The sequence below is a fragment of the Caloenas nicobarica genome, chromosome 23, assembly GCF_036013445.1.
Source record: "Caloenas nicobarica isolate bCalNic1 chromosome 23, bCalNic1.hap1, whole genome shotgun sequence".
Classification (NCBI taxonomy): domain Eukaryota; kingdom Metazoa; phylum Chordata; class Aves; order Columbiformes; family Columbidae; genus Caloenas; species Caloenas nicobarica.
Genome location: NC_088267.1, coordinates 6,563,283 through 6,584,638, shown reverse-complemented (window position 1 = coordinate 6,584,638; position 21,356 = coordinate 6,563,283). Strand labels below are relative to the sequence as shown.

General features: G+C 45.1%; 1 protein-coding gene across 1 annotated transcript in view; it reads left to right on the top strand.

The window, feature by feature from the left end:
• YTHDF2 (YTH N6-methyladenosine RNA binding protein F2) overlaps positions 1 to 21,356 on the top strand; it is a 126,436-nt gene that overhangs the window by 10,925 nt on the left and 94,155 nt on the right. The gene's annotated exons all lie outside the window — the stretch shown is intronic.

Here is a 21,356-nt window from a genome sequence, read left to right as displayed (position 1 = left end):
ACACACAGGTTGACACACGACAACTTCCAGCCAAACCCAACTCAAGGCTTCTCAGCAGACCAGGCAAAATCCATTTCTGTGGCTGTGGGAGAGCTGTATGGAAACACAAGGGTGAGCAGGAGTCACACCTGGGCTGCTGGTTCAAGGGAACGATGGCGGGGAAGAAGGACGGGGGGGAGACCCACACGGGCTGGAGGAGGAGCTTCCCCCTCCATTCCGCAAGAACAGCCCCCCACCTCCCAGTTCAGCCTCCGTGCTCACCCCCTCAGTGCCACCTTGGCCTCTGGGAGCAGTGGAAAATAGGACCACAAGGACCAAAGAACTTGTCCTACAACCGTGATCTTGAAATATTAGCGACCTGATCAAAGACAAGAGAAATTATACCAGTCTACTGCTTATCATTAAAGATTAACGGACTGTGCAGTGAGTTTCTGCTCAGCAAAAAGTAGAGCAATTACCATCTATCAGACTTTGCGCTGTGATTGTCATGTTCTGAAGGCCTCTTGCAGTACTTTAAATGAATAAATTGGAACATGGTTTCTAGTGTAACTGCTTTGCTATTTAACTTCTACATGTCTCTGTATTAAACTTTTCTGCACTTCCCTTCATGTCTAGTTCACAGGCACTAGTCCTTTCACATTCCCATGATCAAAGGACACTAACTTTGCTATGCTAAAACCCAAAGATAAACTGGAGGACATTCCCAGAGCTCTGTTCAGTTTCCAGGAGAAATACCAGCAGGAAAAAGAGCGGTATGTGAGGAGCAGGAGAAACCACCACTGGTGTTCACGTGGGATTTCATCCCACGCTGGAAGCCACACAAGTAACAGAAGAGAAGCAAGAAAGTTTGAGTTAAACCTCACTTGGGAATGGCTGCAGTGAAATCAACGCCGTTAATTACTAATAGTTGGTGTTATCAAGAGAGTAAGGATAAATTCACAGCGCCGTGAACACCACAGCCTCGTTGGGATGCTGGGTCAGGAGGAGGCCGGCAGGGTCCTGGAACCGCCTCTTTCTCTCCCACGGATGTATCTCACCCCAGAGATTTTTTTCATCTATTGTCTCCCAGACACACTCTCTTGTGTTCTGCATTGCTCCCAGTTTTTCACTGGGGAGAAAGCGGGGTGAAAGCACAATAATTTCTGCCTTAAACAAGGACTGGGTCCTCGGACCCCAGCGCTCTCAGATCACTCGGTGCTCGTGGCCTGGTCTGCCCCCTCCCCAGCGTCCCCTCTCTCATCCATAAACCCTTAAACCTTCTCCACTGCCAGTCCACAGACTATAACCCGGAGCAGGCGGGGACCAAGCGATCGGTCCTTGCTTTCCAGGGTTAGGTTTAACTTGGAGACACCAAAGGCAGACCCTGGGGCAAGCCCGCCACCAGCCCTGCAGCCTGCGGGACGTGAAGGTTCCAGCACAGCCTGAGAGGGAAGGGAACGAGGATGTGAGAACGGGGAGTGGGGTGTCGCACTTCGCATCTCAGGTTTACTTTGGACAAACTAAGACAGAGCTAACCTGTTCAGGGCTTTACTGAGCTCTCTTCATCACCTCTCCTGTTTCCAAGATCACCATTTTTCACTGTGAATGCCGCATCCAGGCCCCAAAGTGAAAGCGTCTGTTCCTATTTCAGAAGTGGTCAGACGCCAGACGACCCCTGAGGCAACTGAACTTGGCAGCATGAAATCGCTCAAGTGGAAAACCGGAGTGACCTTCTTTAAGCAGCCAAACTGCTCAAAGTTTTATTTATTTCTGAGGCCTGAGGTGCCCTCTGCGTGTGCCTTGAGTACTGAAAGCACAAGCATGTGCGAGATCACACCTGTCTGGAATGGGTGACCTTCTTATTCCCAGTTACGCCTGGCAAGGCTTCCCCAAACAGACTCAAGAAATTAGGGACAGGACGAAAAGGCAAGGGATGTCATCCCCAGGAACAAATCCTTCCTTAATTAGTCATACGGGTCCAAAGAACTTACTGCAACAAAACCCTCTTCACAGGACCTGTATCCACAGTTGTAATTCTGATTTGCCTTGCTCCCTTCTCTCAGGATGCTCAACTCCACCACTGTAGGGCTGTTGTAAAGGCCGGCCTCCGTCTTCACACCCCCAGTCAGCTCTTCCTTGTTTCTGAGCAACAGAACCAGCGGCGCATCTCCTGCTTCATTGATTATCAGCGCAAAGAGGTTGTCTCCAACGCGCTCCAGAAGTCTCCTGGATGCTCGCGCCCGGGCCTGTTGCCCTTCTGCCCCACCCGGGTGACTGAAGATCCTGATGAGCACCAGGACCTGAGATTGCAAAGCTTTTTCTGACTGCAAGGTTTCATTCGCTTCCTCTTCTTGATCAGGCAACGGTTACCTGTGTTAGTCCATTCTCTGAGCCTTACCCACCAGCTCCTGGCTGGCCCAGCCCCGCTTCGTACAGAGCACGCTCGCCCTCCTCCTGTCTCTCCTGAGCCACCTGCATCCAGCCACGCAAGGTATCCCACCCACCGCACCTTTGTCCCTCCTCAAAAGTCCTTATTCCTCAGACTCAGTGAATGGATGTTAAAATAAACCAGATGTTCACGTCTGAATGGAACAAACTGAAGTGTTGCGCGGCTTGCAGACCTCACAGAGTTGATGTCAACGGTGCTTTGCCCACAGCAAACTCTGGTCTGGTTTTGAGAGGTATTGAGATGTGCGTTGAAGAGGACTTTTAAGGGAAAGATTACTCGAGTCCTTAGCCCAGGAGCTGTGGCCAGGATTAGTCAACTACGTGAGGACTTGCTGGATCCAACCAACCATCTCCAGCTTCTCTCCCTCAGCAGCACAGTCGAGGTGACCCCGTCCCAGCACATGCCCGTGGTCCTCACCCCAGAGCCACAGGGGTCTCCCCAGGCTGGGTCCTGGTGCTTCTGCGTTCCTCTCTTGGTTGCAAAGGAAGATGATTTTGTGCTTGCCACTTCCACATCAGCATGACCCATCTGTCTTACCTTCATCTGGAGGTCCACAATAAATCTATGCTTTCCTTCAGATCAGTGTTTCCCGTTGTGTTTTTGTGCATTGATTAATTCCAGTGCCAGGAAGACAACAGGCAGCATCTTTACTAAAGAGCATCCTATCGCTTTCAGACAGACCTCCAGTTTGTCCAAGTAAGCTTGAATTTTGATCTTGTCTTTATAGTTTCTCCTCACATAGCATCTTTTCAAATTTGCAAATTTGTTGCCTTCATCAATAATATCACTCAATGACTGTTCTCTCATAAAAAAGCAAGACACTACATGGGCTCTGCTGAAAAATTATGGGACAATCTTATTTTTAATGAATAAAGAAAATCAACAGTGATTATTTACAGAAAAAAAAAGGGGGCACGAAAGTACCAGTATTTCTAGAGAAGTCTCCATGAAACAATAGTATTTGAGTAACATGGAGAGGAAGAGGGTTGGAGGATATGTCACAGATGAAAAAGCAATCAGGAACTAGTGCGTAACTCAAACCTTTTAAAAATTAACATCAATGCTGTCCATATGTTGCATTATTTAACGTGGCGTGGTTACAATACGCTTTGAGTTATCCAAGTTGTCAGCTCTGAACCAGCCTCCTATGGCTCTAAAGATGTCTGGGACAGAGACACGTTTTTGGCAAACATCCCATTAAAGCTGCCATTGGAGAGACCAGGACATGAGAGTCAAGGTGTCCTCTGGGTCAGAAGCAGGTTCACACAAGGCAGGTCACAGGCTCCTTCTTCTTCTCCCACCACTGAGCTTTCAAGGCACTGCTGGAGAGGCTTTCCTTCCGAGACCAGTTTCTGCAAACCTGTAAGCCCTTAACCTCTGTACTACCCTACATAACCATGTCTACACGCTTCACTGTGCATCAAGGGGAGAAGGACTAGTTGTGGTTTGCTGTGCATCCACCAGTTTCTTCTGACATCCCAAGCTCTTACTCTGAAAGCGGTAAGGGGAGATCTGAGCCTTCCAATCTACCTGGGATCACCCTTAACGTGCTCCTCGGGCATCTTCCTTGCAGTTTGGCCTGTCCTAGCCTTCCTGGGCAGCCATCATTGCCTTCAGTAAAAAAAATATATAGGTCTCCACTATGTTATTATATCTTCAAAGCTTCTGCAAGTGTTTTACTCTTTAGTTTGTTCTTTTGTTATCAGAGAATCATATAATGTCCTGAGCTGGAAGGGACCCACCAGGATCATCGGTTCCAACTCCTGTCCCTGCACATGACACCCCACAGGTCACACCGTGTGTCTGAGGACGTTGTCCAGGCTCCTCTTGAACACCGTCAGGTTGGGGCCATGTCAACAGTCACTCCTCCTCTTGTGAGTTCTCTAGTCTCTGCTCCACAAAGCAGTCATGCGTGGTATCCCTAAACTTACCTAGGCATCACACCAAATCTGTACTGGGGCAATTGAAGTCTCCCTTGCTACCCCTTCTCCTGCTTTCCTCCATGTCCTGGTCCAGTTCTAACACTGTTCGTTTAGATTTTAGGCCTGTAACTTCATTTCAAAAGGGCCCCGTGTTGTTTCTTGAGCCGCATATTTAACATGTCACCACGCCTACACTGACACTGGAGAGCTCTGCTACGTACCGTGCATCCCGACATCAAGAGCGACTTCCTCACACCAGGTGTCTGATATAACATACTTTTTAGCATCCTCATTTAAAACTAGGCTTTCGGCTCCTTCCTTCTGGCATCTGTGAGGAAGAACGAGCCACTTGCAGGGCTACTGGGCGTTAAATATGAAGCATCACAGCTCCTGTAACTTGGTGTTCTACCGAAGAGCCTCGTCTGACCGCCTGCATCCCACGGGCTTTGACCTACAACTGCGTAAGCTCTGCCTCAGCCTTCCGATCCCTCGCCACTCGTCTCTGCCTAAAGCAGCTCTAACAATTTCTGCAGCATAAGCAGCAGATTTCCTCTCTGCAACCATCCTTTCATTCCTCCAGTGCAGGAAATCACAGCTAACGCTACCCCATCAGCGCCTTTATCTCCTAACACCTGCCAGCTTTCTATTGCAACGATTAGCAAGAGCCAGCACAGCAACATCACGTACACCAGGGCGAGTTAGGAGCACCAGGGCTGTGTACACATTATTCACATAATTCATCATATCCAGGGCCTTCCTTGTGTCCTTATTCTGCTTGTACATCAGTCTGTCCCCTATAAAGCAGCATCTTTGCATGCAGCAGAACCCTGCGCGATGTTGACGCCCAACTTTGGGGCACTTCCCAGCTCAGGCCACTGTTGGAAGGTCTCCACAGTGGCAGCTCAGTCGCTCTCCTCCCACCACATCCCTGCACACACCAGGGCTGGAATTCACCGTGTCCTTGTTGGAACCACCAGGTAGCAGAGCACAGAGTCAACCAGCACTGGGACACAGCCCATGGGACGCTTCTCTGCAGAGCGCTGTGAGCCGCACATCACCATCCCGGCAAGAGATAGACTCGTGCTTAAAGCAGAAAGCCAGCCCAGAGTCCTCTGAATGCAATGTCCAGATCGATGACCGAGGATAAGCAATGAGCTGTGCCCGGCACACGACTAACAAGAGGTGACAGGAGTGCTCAAGTTGTCCAAGAAGCCACAGCAAGGGTCTCATTTGCCTGAGAGCGCTCCCCAAGGCACGTTGCCAGCTACAGGACAGGGAATGATTTATTCATGTTTTATCTGCTGCTGATTCTGTTGGTTCTTGCTTTCCACACCAATTCCCAGCCCTTTTCTTTAGCTTGCCAACTTTCCTCTCAAGAGCAGCGCGTGGCTGCACACGAACGGCTTCCTCAGCCTTTCAGTGCAACCCGGGTACCCGCTTCCCCACAGTCACAATTCGTTCCCATTGCAGACACTCCCTGATGCTGCTGCTGCCAATTTAGCAACATCACCACACAAACCACATTCTGAGCGTCTCTGTAAACATCAAAACAGGCAGACATGCCTGCAAAAATATGGCGCTAGCAGGGAACTCGTGGGCAGTTGCATTTTATAATCATTTTTACAAGACTCTTCAGAAGGCGTCACATCCCAGACCAAAGATGGTGCAAAATCTCCCCATCAAAAGGACAATGCTTTACTCTCGCTCAGCACATTTACGTGTGTCCTACTTCTATTCCCGTAGACCTCAAAATCATCAAATTCCTCCTCTCTGATACGCAGTCTCCTCTGTACCGCTCTCCCCAGGATGCTACGCCACAGCATTTTATCAGAGTATGTCAGGACTACACAGAAAAATATTTAAAAATGCTGCCACACATCAGGAACTTCTGCCCTAACTCACATCTGTTCTGATTTCACTTCACCCCAAAGCACCTGGACGGATCCAACAGAAGAGGAAAAGACACGAACATGAACAAGGCCTGTATTTTATAGCTTCCCTGTACAATTTAAAAAAAAAGTAAAAATGCTAATAAAAAGCAAAAATTCAGGCCTGCAATGAACACCGACCGGAATTGGTGGGTTTCTTTTGCCCCCCTGTCTGAGGTGAATGATGTTTGTCACAACTGGGCAACGCCTGCAAAATGTGCTGCAACAGTCCCAAAGAATTTTTACAGGGATAACGAGCATGTGTTGAAGGCTGTGAGTACAACACATCCTCATGGCCTGGACGGCGTATCTGCGACGGGTAAAGAACTGGCTGGAGGGCCGGGCCCAAAGAGCCGTGGTGGACGGAGCCAAATCCAACTAGTGGTGTCCCCAGGGCTCAGTACTGGGGCCAGTTCTGTTTAATCTCTTGATCGATGATCTGGACGAGGGGATCGAGTGCACCCTCAGTGGGTTTGTAGACACCGCCAGGTTGGGTGGGAGTGTTGATCTGCTGGAGGTCAGGATGGCCAGACAGAGGGATCTGGACCGGCTGGATCGATGGGCTGAGCCCAGTTGTCTGAGGTTCACCAAGGCCAAGCGCCGGGTCCTGCACCTGGGTCACAACAACCCCATGAACGCTGCAGGCTGGGGAAGAGCGGCTGGAAAAGGAAAAGGAGCTGGGGGTGCTGGTGCCAGCGGCTGAACACGAGCCAGCGTGTGCCCAGGTGGCCAAACAGGATCCTGGCTGGTGTCAGGAACAGTGTGGCCAGCAGGCCCAGAGAAGTGATTGTGCCACCGTACTTGGTGCTGGTGAGGCCAAACCTTGAATCCTGGCTCAGTTTTGGGCCCCTCATCATAAGGAGGACATTGAGGGGCTGGAGAGAGTGCAGAGGAGGCGACGGAGCTGGTGAGGGGCTGGAGCACAAGTGTGATGGGAGCGGCTGAGGGAGCTGGGGGTTCAGCTGGAGAACAGGAGCTGAGGGGAGACCTTCTGATCTCTGACCTGCCTGAAAGGAGCTTGGAGCCAGGGGGGTCGGGCTCTGCTCCCCAGGAACAAGCGCCAGGACCAGAGGAAACGGCCTCAAGTTGTGCCAGGGGAGGTTGAGGTTGGATTTAGGAACAATTTGTTCCCCAAAGGGCTGTGGGGCATTGGAACAGGCTGCCCAGGGCAGTGCTGGAGTCACCATCCCTGGAGGGGCTGGACAGACGGACATGAGGTTCTCAGGACATGGTTTAGTGCTAGAGTCCGGTTATGGTTGGACTCTTCCAACCAAAATGATTCTATGATTCCAAGCTCGTAACCAAAAGGCCGAGGTCAGTGTGGGGTACGAGCTCCTCCACTCCCACACTGGGGAGATGCAGAAGCCACGATTCAGTGAAACAGCATCTCAGAAGGGACACAGGTCCTGCATTAACCTCTTCTCCTATTCAGAGGTTTCCAAATGTGCCAAGACCTGCAGCCCAGGAGAGAGTGGCCACCCGAGAGCAACTTCTGCAGCCCCACGCCCTCCTGGAGCTACATTTGTACAAATGGATGCACACCCATAAGGAAAAGGGGAGAGAGCACCCCAAAATCCTGCAGCTGGCAACAGCTGGCCCCTGCACGGCCTTTGAGGAAGGCTGGTCCTTGGGAAAGAGGCCCAGCAGGGTCTTCACAGGCTGCATTTGGAGCAGCATCCATAGGGAGACCACCTCTGTCCCAGGCAGCGACAGGTGCCCACAGGCACGCGGGATGCGTGGAAGTCACGCCCAAGTCGCACAAGGAGGATGAGGGCAATTGCACATGTAAGTCATGAACCCCGAAGTATTTTAATGCATTCAAGGTGCCTCGGCAGTGCAGGGAGCCTGGGAACCCCCCGACAGAGACGGGGAGCAAAAGGCCGGCAGAGCCGGGGCACAGGAATTACAGGTTCTCACAGAATTTCGGTGTGAAGACCCTTAAACGCACTGCAAGTTTTGGTGTAGGAGGGAGCTGGGTGGAAGAACTTAAATGTGGGAGGCAATTACAGCAGCCGTGCCAGACAGATAATAAGACAGATCATCACAACAGACAATACTCGGGGAGAGGAGCTGTCACACAGATGGGGATGGTTTCACAAAGGGGATAACGGGAGTTCACTGAAGTTCAACACCAGGAGACATGCTTGGGTTTAATAACCAGGACTGGAAGACCTGGACGTGCACACACGCCTCTCTGCACACGCATTGATTCTGCTGCCAGCGTTTGGATGTTACCCATGATCAGCTTCCAGTTAATTGCGGAGATCACTCTGACAACGAACTTTGTACACTGGGCGCAACAAGGAACAACGAACCTGCTTGGTTTGTGGGTAACTTGAAGCTATTTAAGAATTACACGAAGGATGATACAGAACTGGAAGTCATCGTGTAAGGCCAACCACACGTGGCTGCAGCCTTCAAAAGCACAAAGCTTAAGACGACCGCAGACATGCGGTGGTGATTCTGCCTGCGAACTCCGCAGGCTCTCCCCGGCCGGCACGCTGCTCGGGTGGGAGCCCTTCTGAACTGACTACATTCCCAGTTTAATTAATTAACATACATAGCAAAGCTTCTTCAATCTCTTTTCCACAGTTTGAAGCTCCCTCCCCACCATCCTTCCTCATTTCCATACCTCTCCTTAATTCAACATTTTATTACCCACAGTTGAGTTGCCCAGCTAGGGAAAAAATGAACAAAACCAAAAAATCACCACCACAAAACCCAGAAACCGTTTGAGAGAGAAAAGGCAAAACCCTGTGTGAAAAACGTAATTTACTGGTTTGCTACATTTTCCACATACAACCCTTGACTGCTAAGCTTGACAATGAGGAAGGCTCAGACACAAAATCACAGCAGCGCATCCTCCTCGTACGGTAAGAGCAAACGGCGACTGCATTTCTTACAGACCGAAAATACGAACAAACCCCTCCTTTCTCTGCCTTGGCACGCTGCAGGCCCTGCTGCCCTTCTCCAGACACGTCAGTGAACAGGGGAAAAGAAAGCGTTTCTGAGTAACATCCTCAAAAAGACAAAGAGGGGCAAAGCACCAAGAACAAGTGATGGATGGAAATGGGCGGAAAGAGGCAGCACTGCATGGGGTGGGGTTCAGCCCCATCGTGAGCTTCATTTGAGCTCCCTGTTGCTTTACCGTAGTTCGTAACACCCAACCTGTCTTTTGGCTGCTCCCAAGCGCTGAGCTGATCCCCTGGCCCAGCTCCAGGGTCTCACTGCTGATCAGCAGCCACCAGCACCAACGCCAGGCTCTCGTACGCCAAGCGAGAGCTGGGTTTCCCACGTCTGACACAACTTCATCCCAGGTTTTGTTGCCCAGATGCCCAAGTCCTTCAGGCTCGTTCTCACCCTCACTCGGCAGCGTGCTCAGAAACCTTGGTCGCGTATCACCCGTCCTTCTGCCAAGACTATTTCTATCTCCAGTCCTGACCTTTAAAGGGGATACAGAGCTTTATGGTTTTTCTCCATTCTTCAACTTAGAAATCTCACTAATGACCTTGTTAAGCACCAGCAGAACTCCACCCGCCCTGCACAGGCTGCCTGTATTACCAAGGTATCGCCCCTTCCTGAGGTCCAGCTCTCCCGTTCACACCTCTCTCCCCTCCCACAGACACTGGATGCACTTGAGGAAGCTGCAGGACAGCTCTTCCATTGCCATTGACCATGGTTTTTTAATGTTACACAAGGATTATCACTCCATCTCCCCACTTGCACAAAACCCTGAGCAGCACTTTCTGCAACGCCAGGGTAGGACAGAACCTTCTGTTCCCAAATTCCATTTTCTGTCACTTGAGGTCAAAGCATTAGCTGTTTGTTTTGTTTTGTTTTTCCCAATCTTGTCCTATTCCATTTGTTGCTTATTTGCGTAGCTTGGAAAAGAGATATCACACCTACATCATTTCTCACATTTACATTCTGATGACCTACAAGACCACGAGTTTCAGATGGAGGAAGGCTGGACCTCACTCAGGAGCATCGCTCATGTAGCCCAAACTAACGCTTGTTATTAAAAACAAAAAAAGCACCATCAGCACCATCATCGTGGTAACAGCCCTTCAAAGAGCTGTATGGTTGCTGCTTGATTGTGCCCCAGCCCCTCGGGCCGGGCCCTGATGTTTCCGATTAACAAGCATCTCTAAGTCCTATCCTGCTTGAAGATCACAAGATCAAGAAAGGATTTAGAGGTGCGGCATGCTTAAGTACTCACAGCAGGTTTTTCTGCTGGCAGCTGAAGATGAATATGGCTTTGCAAGGGGCTTAAAGTTCATTGCTCACGTCAGGCCAGGGCGCTTGTCTTTGCTACAGTATTAAAGCTGTCGTTCCGCACCAGCTCAGGCCGTAGAATCACAGAAGTGTCCTGAGTTCGAAGGGACCCACCAGGATCATCGAGTCCAACTCCTGTCCCTGCACAGGACACCCCACAGGTCACACCGTGTGTCTGAGGACGTTGTCCAGTCTCTTCTTGAACACTGCCAACACTATCAACAAGAAAACCAACATCATCATCACCTGTTTTCCTTCAGTTTAACCTTCTTACATCAGTTCCAGGTGGTTCAGGCTCCCCCGAGCCGTCCCCTCGGCGGAACAGGCCGTGTGTGCCCTGTCAGCTTAAACGCTGACATTTCCACAATATTTTTCACAGTTCAGTGTTCTGTTAAGTTTTCGACTTTCCTTCTGAAAATCCAAATATTTGCCTTCGTATATTTTTCTCAGTTAAAATTTTAAAAGGGAATAATTCGATCTTTGCAATGTCCATGAGTGTTTCTGGAAAGGGATCGACTAACCTGTGTTTCTTTCAGCACATCTGCCCTCCTCTATGTGCATTTCAGGTAGGCAAGTGTGTAAGGCAAAATATTAAAAGAAAAAACGCAAACACACAAAAAATTTAGTTTGAAAGCCAGCAGGTGAGTTTAAAAGGTCCTATAAAGAGCCTCCTAAAAACAGGAGACCTAAATGTGTCAATTTTTAAAATGTGAAAGATGGATAGCATGTGGAATTTTGGCTACAACAGGTAAAGTTGAATTGTCGGGGCGGGAGGAAGATAAATACTGAGACCATACACCTTAAAGCCTGTCCAGTACCAAATAAAGGGAGCATGAAGTTTCCAGAAAAGATTAACTCCTACCTTAAAGCCCTTTAAAAAAACCACGTCCTTTTCTTGGGAGCAGAAATTGAAGTGACGCCATCAGCCCAAGGTCCCTAAGGACAAGAACTGTTCCTAGCTACAGTTTATACTTTACCGCAGAGCAAAATCAGTGTTCTTCAACCAAGAGAACCGGAGGATTAGCACATTGGACACATCCTCACAGCCCACTCCCTTGCCTAGAATACAACATGCGCACAAGGCTTATTTCCAGTTCACAAGTCCCTTTACAAAGAGCAGGGATTCACACAAACAAATGCGAACATAAAATACATTTATTCGTGTTCTGGTGGAGTCAAAGGGCCGTGGATGTCTCCTCATCTGCAAGCAGGTAATGGCTCCTCCTCCAGGTCAGTCCTGGTGGAAAAGTTTTGTTTGAAAACAAAAGTTTTCTTTGTTTGAAAAGAGAGTTAGAGCAGAGTTAAACTTCAAAACTTTCGTATATATATAATTTTTTAATTTGCCAAACATGTTGGTTACAGGATTAGCTTTAATCCTGCTTTCTTGGCCAAGTGTCCAAAATAATCTCACGCCAGCTCCTGAATTCACACTTCTGTGGCAGTTGTTTTCAGGAACCGCTCGCTCCTGCTGCTCAGCAAGACTAGTACAATGTTGTATGTAAAAATAATTAAGCATGGCAAAAAAGAGTGTCTTTCTGAGTGATTCTGGTAATGTCTGCACAGCTGAAATGAAAAACAAAGCCAAACTGAACTACCTGACGTGCCAGAACACTTGCACAGAAAAAAAAGGATTTTTAAGTAAATATACACATGCACACACACGAATTTCACCTCTTGAAAACTTATCTATGCGGGCACACAGGCTGCCTACCCACTACTTGCTTCTCAGTGCTCCTTCAAAAGAAAAACGAACAACCAGGATGAAGCCAAACCCTTGGTATTCATCTAAGCGTGAGACAATTCATAACTCAATACAGCTGGAGTTTCCCACAGGACTTGGTGCTCCACAGGAATGAAATCACAATATCACAACTTGTTTCGTCATAATTTTCCAAGTAAATATTCAGAATTAACTTTGCTTCATAAGAAGTTTCTTCAAGTTTGCTTAAAATGGTTTTCTGTCTGATCTGGAGCATCAGGCACTCCAAAAAAATACACAAAACAGAAGCTCTTAGATAAGGTCTTGCATTTTGACCTGGCAGCAAAATAAAGTTCCCAACCAAAGGGATTATGAGTTTCTCTTCCCTGCGTGATCCAAAGCGGATACATCACCCAGGACGAGCAACACAGGAGAACACTCGGACCCTTGGAAAACAGCCACAAAGCAATGACTTCAAAAGATGTTTATTAGAAAAACTAGACGCTACAAGAGGACCGGGTAGGGAACAAATTATAACGAGGCACGTGCAGTTTCTCGTCCGCTGCACAGAACAAGGGGGAAGACTGGAATACACACAACACACTCACCGGGAGCTGCTGCCACATGTGAGTCGCTGCCTAGATCACTTGCCGGGGTTCTTGCAGAAGACATTTAATCCATGGTACGTTTTACATTTACTGCGGAAGTACAGATTGCATGTGTAGTTTTAATTACAGTTAAAACAAGACTCATACTCAAGATTTTCTAATCATTCTCCCAGGCTGCCGCATTAAGATGCTGTATCTCCTAAAATCTTGTTTATTTATTTAATTCAAGGTAACCTGGATTTCAGGTTCTTACACTACATTTTTCCCCACGAATAATAAAAACGTGTTGTCTACACATGGTTCTACCTGAGACCATTTGCTTGGTTACCTGATTATCTGCCAAAACAAGACCCACAGGCAAGTCCTTTAGAACCTAATCCCAGAGCAGAGAGCACAACTCTGCTGAACTCGGAGCAGAGAAATAAATGAGCATGAGCAACTCAACACAAGACACTAATTCTCAATCAGGAAAACGACCAGAATAAACACCTCCCTGAACAGATCGGTGAGTTTGCGTCTGCAGCTGGGTCTGTATCTCAAAGGGACAAAAAAAACCCACCTCAGGAAGGATTAAAAATCTAATTCTCGAATTGTTCACTTTTCCTCCCAAATGCTAAAAACATGCCTTGTTTCTTGACATTTTGTTCGAGTTTCAGTTCAATCCAACATCTCTCTGTAAAACTTTAAGGATTATATCAGAAAAAAACACGAGAAGAGATTAACTATTGAGGACTTGGTTGTCAACTCACTTCCCGCCTGCACCATCAAACTCACCTTCTCTCTTGCTCTTAGACATGCTATAAATAAAGACAAACGTTTCTATTGACACCAAAATTAATAAATTGAGAAGAGAGAAAATCCCGGCCAAGAGACACAGGGCACATAAACCTTCCCCAGATACCACAGGGACCAGATACGAGGACTTGACATCAGACAAGTTGGTGCTTTAGTGTCTGTCCATCATCATCTAAAACCAGACAAGAGGAGAAATAATGACATTCAAATAGGAGAAAGTCAGGTAACAGAGTCCTCTAATTCTATTTTTACACTTTAGTCTTTGAGTAACAGTTTGTCTGAGGCCTGGTCCAGGATAAGTAATAAATATCTATGTTCCTCGACTTTTGTGCTAAACCTTTCTTCTTTTTAACTTTTTTTCTCCTACCATATGTTGGAAGCTTCTACTTCAAACCAGATAATTATTTCTTGTTGCCTACGTGAGCTTAAATTATTCTACCTGTCAAGGTATTGTCAACATACGCTATCCCAGGAGGCAACACCAACCACGCTCCCCCAAGAGCATCTTCTAAGCCTGAGGGCTAAAAGTGGTGAAGACAAAACAAACACCAGTTTTGCGGAAACTAAGAATTTTAAGATTCAGGAGCTACCTGAGAGCTGTGAGCACAATGTGCCATTTCCCTAAAAAAAGAATGAAACCAAAGAAATCTTCATGTCTTGAACCTTGAAGAGATTAAGAGATAACGTCAAGCCAGGCTGATGATCCAGCACAGGCCAGAGACCAGAAATCAAGGGATCTAGAAGAAAAACGCTCGCTTCAAATTAACTGTTCCAAGAAATAACAGTGGTTGACAGGCTTCCGCCATCCGTGAGTGGGTATAAAGTTCTAAAGCTCCCTCAAACCAAGCTGAACTCTAGAACTAACTCAACTCTTGGGTCACAAGAAGTGTAATATGCATCAAAATCAACAATTGATTCTCATCCTGCTCCACCTTTCTTGTGGTATTGCTGAGTCTCACAAATATGAACCTTGCAAAGCAGCAGGTATCTCAGACAGCACGGAGATAACACCCAAAAAGGTGTTTTCAGGCAAATATAATGGGCAGTTACACAACTGCTTCTTCATCTCACCTCCACTGAAAGCTAATTGAGATCCAGCTTCCTGAATGCTTCAATTTAGAAGTACAGAAACCCAGGAAAAAGTGAAATATCATCCAGTTCTGTGCTGAGAGGGACAGAGTTGAAGTCCAGAAAACCTAAAAAAGGAAAAATATTGAAAAAAATACAAAAATAAATATTAAAAAGAAACTAGAGTCCTATTATCTTTTTGTCTCATCTCCCTGACTGTCAGGTTTGGGGTGGCTGGCTTGCGGCTTTTTGGGTTTTGTTGTTGTAGGTGTTTTTTGTTCTGTTTTTTTAAATTACTTTTTGTTTGATTGTTTGGGTTTTGGTCTGGTTTTGTGTGTGTCTGTGCTTTGTGGGTTTTTTTGGTTTGTTTTTTCTCCCCAACATGGGCTGCGAAAGGGCCATTGAAGAGCCATTTACGGGAACGCTAAAATTTCCTAAATCAAGATACAACTGAAATTTTTGTGCAAAACACTAAGAAGTAACTATAAATAATTCCAACCAAAGGTTTGCCTGAGACACCTCTGTTCAAAAAGCACTGGGCTAAAATTAAGCTTGACTTAGGAAGTGAAGACAAATAACTTACCAGCCAGCTCAGTTCATCACGAACATTCTTCAGGGGTTATGAGCGACGAGATGAGAACGGAAGCTAAAACATTATTAGTTGATAAAAGGGATCAAACACTTGCACACATTTGGTATAAATGAGTTTTAACTTTTGTAGAGCTCAATTTCTGATCAACTTCAATCAACTTCAATTTCTGATCAAGTTCAATCAACTATCATTTCTAAAATATTTTATTTAAACAATTTATTGATAAAAATAAATTATTTTCACCTACCAACACAGTAACTGCCAAGAGAGAACCAAGGTGCATTATGTAGCCCCCATATTCCTCTTACATTAAGAGCAAAGCTCACAGCGTCTATTGCCGGATCCAGGTCAGTATCTGAAATATATGCATTTCTATACAGAAAAAAAGTTAAAAAAACATCCTTGTGGTCCGTCCTGCATTTATTTACTTGTTATTGGAAGCTTTGTAAGGAACACACGATGGTTCAAGAGATATGAAGCATTTCCAGCTTATAGGACCTCAACCTGAAACATATACAGTTATAGAGATTAAAAGAACAGATTAAAATAGAAAGATACACTCCATTACAATCATTCTCCTAAAACCAAAATTTTAAAAGGGAGGAAGCAGATGCTACTTTCTTAAAAAACAACATGCAACTTTATCAGGCTTTTCTCTCCCTACCCAAATACTGCTGCTTTGTCCCCATTTTTTTTCAGAAAATGAGCTGATTTTAGAAAATATTTTAGAAAAATCTAAGACCTAAAAACATAGAAGACTGGTTGCATTATTTGACTACATCAGATTTAATGCAACTTTGATGTTACCGCACATGGACCTTTGGCCATGCAAAATTCTTTTGGAAACTTTTACCGCAATCCAGGATTTTCCTTCAAAAATAGGTTGTATGGGTCATTCTCCTACTGCATCCCAACAGCAGCAAAAGCAGCTTTACAGCCCTTCCACAACCATCATTCTCACCTGCCCTGAAGCCAAACCAGAAAACAGAAGTGTTGGTGTTATGTTAGATGGGTTCCCCAATGCAGATTACAGAAGAAACACCTGTGTTTGAAAGGACTCCTTGTATTGACGGGGCACTGAAACTCGGACACCTGTAAAACCACATCATTAGATACCCATCTATATCATTAGACACCAATCTACACCATTAGATGCCCACCTACATCGTTAGATACCCACCCACATCTTTAGATATCCATCTACGTCATTAGACACCCATCTACGTCATTAGACACCCACCTACATGAGATGACAGGGATCACGGTTTGGAAGAAGTTCCTTCTCATCCCAACTGCTGATCAAATGAAGAGTTCTGCATAAGAACAACAGAGGAAAAAGTGAAAAAAAAAAAAGAAGACCGCTTCCTAAACTTAGTAAAAACTCCAATACTTTGCTGTTAAAATGTCTTCAGATAAACAGGTCGCTGACTACACCAGGTGTGGATGAACCTCCCCAACCTGAGCAGCAGGACATGAAAGAGGTGGTTAAAGAGATGAACAACGTGCTGTTGCAGAAATATTCATATGAAGGACAGTTTTACTCATTTTTATGTCTGTATTTTAATAGACAGGGACTCTGGAAGACTCCAAACACGGTTCAATCACAAACCAGAAGTTTCTGGAGAATTCCTCCAAGCCCACGTCACACCAGATGGACGTGGAGGAGGAGGAAGAACAGGTCTCAACAAGAGTGGTGGGATCCCAAGGTCACTGTCCTTCTCTGGGAGGTTATGGTACCTCAAGTACTCAAATTTATGGCTTTAATTCATGTAAAAGGTTCAAGTAAGTGAAAATAAGTAAAGTTAAAGGAATAAACATTCTAAGTGTTGCCTCTGAGCTGGCGACTCCCACCACCCTAAACTTCGTGCGGAGAACAGAGCAGCACTGACTTTTAGCTTATTTCTTATATTCAAATTTAATTTTAAAATCCATTATTACTATTTCTTGGTTGAGGGGGTGCTGGAGCTCATCACAGCAACTCAGAGCTGGACAAGCGCGTTGGTTTTCTTCCACGTGTACAAACACTCGGCCATCGCCGCCCTAGAAAAATCACGTTGAGTGACTCAAAGCTACTTTGGCCCAGTGAAACACATTTAATTTACAACCTTTAGATTTCACATGCCGTGCTGCACACCTTTTTGAATATGGCGTGCAGCTGAAGGCATTTATTTGACATAAAGGGTAAAAACTGTACAGCCAAGAGTCAGGCAAGCAACAAATAAAAGGGGAGGAAACAAAAGCACATTTATTTTCTATGGGCCTCCATTAGGGAAATTACAGGTTGTGAAATATTTAACGTTTACAAGGAACATTATGTTTTAATGCTTTGTAGATATGAGGAACAACACATGTTTATTTGCATGAAATGGGCAAATTAATTGCAAAAATAGCTAATAAGCGCACCTTATTATTATTAGCTAATACGCGCATCTGGAAAAAACAGATTTGTGCATAGAGACTGTACAAATTAACTAAACCGGATTAGTTTTTAATGCTAGTTCTCAGGGAAATGGGTTAGTGCTGGAGTTGGGTTATGGTTGGACTCGATGATCCTGAGGGTCTCTCTTCCAACTGAAATGATTCTATGATTCTGCGATTATTTGGAGAAAAAACCTTTTGCCTCACACACATAAATAAATATTTTTAAAGACACCATTGCTACAGCTCTGCCAACAAACTTAAGTGAGTGGTTACCCAGTGCTTAAAGGAAATCATTTTGATACGCAAGTTCTAAAAACACAGGTAAATAATCAGCCTCTTCCTTACTTGGAGATTCCCCCAGTTAGTTTAACTTCATATAGCAGGATAAAAACTAGTTTCAAGACTAAAAAATTAGGGCCACTTTAGTTCAATGCAATTCCCTACAGCCATATTACTTAGAACACGTACGTTCCTTTAAAGAGATTGGAGCTGAAGTGTTGATGCACCAACACCTGACTGTAGCCAAAAGCTCTTGATTTTGTCAAAAACAACCACCTATCTTTCAAGAGAAAAAATAAGAACATATTTGCTCCTACTCCTCTAAGTGGAAACAACCTGAGTGCAGAGTAACAACCACCAAACCAGAAGCAGCAAAGAAAAGAGCTTGCCCAGAAAAAATGGGGAGAAAAATCTGTAATTGCTACTGATTTTGTCTGAAAACACACAAGGACGAGTTCAAGATCTCTGGTCTTGACAAAACAAATGTGAAACTTCATGTGTTCTTATCCTTTTTGGTGTTTGCTCTCTAGGTACTACCAGCAAGAAGTTACACAAATTCTCTCCCTCGCTGGTTCAATATATAGAATTTTAAAACCTGATTGCTCCAGGAACTGGTTAAGAAGTGAGCGCCAGAAACATCAAATTACTGCCTGTGCAATGTGTATTCAGTTCTCCTGCATCAGGACACCATCCTCAATTACGCACTTGAACTATTTTTATCGCAGGACTTGCACAGCGTTTCACTTTTGCTGTAGAAGTTAAAGCAGCACAGCAGGGAATTTAAGAAAAGACAAGACCATCCACTATTACGACAGCTGAACGCTCTCCAATATGATATTATTTCCTATCGCAAAATCAATCCTTACACCACAACGCCTGTTAAATTCAAGCCGGGTACACGTTTTCTGCATGCCGAGTGTCTGAAGGGACGTCAGAAAAACGTCGTGTAAACAGGTATCGATGCAATGGATTCCTTGAAATTAAAATGGAGCTAGAACCACCTCTCACAAAGGCTGATGTGAGGTTCTAGAAAAAGAGAGAAGTGATTTTGTAGAAAAGCTCAACGGGAAAATTAATGAGCAAGGCTAAGTGCTAAGGAAGGAAAAACGTGAGGCTGCGCATGAAGCAAGGTGGGCAGAACTCAAGTTTGGCCACTCTTCATCCTTTCTGCCTTTTTTTTTGGTTTTGCGTTTAATGCAATTTGGCAGATCATAATCACAGAAATACATTTGGACACCTACTCACCAGTCGCATTTCTTCAGCGGTTGGTGACGGAACTGGCGATAAAGAACTGAACCTGGAACGCAGCCTAGTGAGCTCTTCCCACCTTCTCTGCTCCTAATCATGGCACAAACGTGCAGTCAGGACAAGAAAAGCCTTGATGTTTCTGGCTGAAGAAAAGTGCAAGATGAGCAGGTGCCATGAAGGATTCAACACGTCCAAGTATTTCCATTTGTAAACCTGTTCTTCAGTGTTTGCTGTTTGTCTAGAATCAACGTATCACGCCCTCCGCAAAACAAAATTATGACTGAAATCCAGCGGTTTTATAAAGGGATCAACCACAACTGTCCTGTGGCTGAACGCTCTCTCAATGCCTTCTAAGTGTTATCATGTTCAATAAAGAAACGATCCAAACTCACGTTATGCCAAGTTTTGTTGTTATTTTCATGATAAAATTTTATTATTTTACAGAGATCTACTTGGACACATTTCTTAACAACATTCTTAGACTTCGAAGAAAAGTTCTTTGCTTTTTCATGGTGGAGGGAAAAAAAAAATGGATTTAATTAGAGGAAAAATTTAAGCGTTCAAAATCTTTTAAGCCTCCAGCATCCCTAAAATAGCATCCAGTTTTCTTTTGAAGTGCAAGTCATCTTTATTTTCCAATTGATTGAGAACCTAGGCCATGCTCCTTTTGGCCATGGACACATTTAAATTGGGCCTTTACCTTCAAGCGCTTGGAAACTCTCCACGGAAATGGCAGATTTTCAACAATATTCCAGCGGTCAGGCCTGCGGGACGCGTCTCCTCCCGCCTCCCACCCCAGCCCTTTAATTTTACTGAAGAAAACGAGAAATAAAGTTGTCTTACCGATAGCTCCAGGGTTAATGTCCCTTGCGAACCCCACCTAGCAAGTCGACATCGTGACATGTCAGGTCAGCCTCAAGCTCGCTTCCCTGATAGTCAGGTAAAACAAGGAGTTAAAATACAAAATTGACACTTCTTGATTTCTGGACATCAGAAAAAACGTGATGCAATATATTCTGAACTGTCTTTGAGAGCTTCTGGTAACCTCCGAGTTGTTAAAACGTTTCTTCAGAGGGATTCTCCTGCTCTAAAATTTCAAAATAACCAAATATTGCAGATGCACCTTGACCATTTTGTTTAAATGGGAACAAAATATTTCCTTTTAACACAATTTTTCCCTACTCCACACACATCAACCAATATACACTCAACTTAGGGTTTCAAACGACATTTTAAGCCAATAGACTATGACGACTTCATTCAAGTTCTAAGTTAACAGAAGCTCTAACTTTTTTTAAATTTAGAAATATCAGGAAACAACTCGTTACTCTTGCTATAAGGCTCTGATCTACTTTAGTTGATGCGAATGACAGAATTCAATCTGGCAAACCTTCGTTGTCCGAGCAATCGTTAATCGTGCACCAGCCAAGAGGATTTGGGACAGATTTGGATTTTTGGATCTTGCTGAAAACACGTACGTCTGCCTCAGGGTCTACAGGTCTCCGTGCCAAATATTTTACTATGAAGTTTAAGACTTTTTGCTAAGTAATTCACATTTATTTTCCTGCCAGCCTTATAATAAGAGTGGCTTCTGTATTTTTTTTTTCTGCATTCAAAATACAGAAATGGGCTTCGTGTGCGAGCGCAGAGGGGACAAAAAAGGGTCAGGTTTTCATCCAGAGTCACCAAAATCACGTGGTGATCTTCTACTTGGAGTTGATTTTGGAAAGGTTTAAGCAATGCAGTTGTCTTTCTTTTTAATAATTAAGACTACGGAAGCTGAGTCCTGAAAATAAACAATTGCTACCAAAAAAATTAAAACTTTGAAAAAAACACAGACTATGTTTAATGAATTAGTAAAATTAAAAGCCAAGTCTAGCAAACTGGTTTTGTTAATAATGTGAAACTAAGCCTATAGTAATGCAATAGCAGCAAAAATCTTTTGCTCAAGTTTTGGAATCGCTGGGAATCTGGCAACCTACTTCTTATTTTCAAGTCAAACAGCTTATCGATACAGACACTTGAACAACTGCTATAAATGAGTGATCAAATGATGATTCAAATTCCATTTCATGGCTCCTCCTCCAACGCCA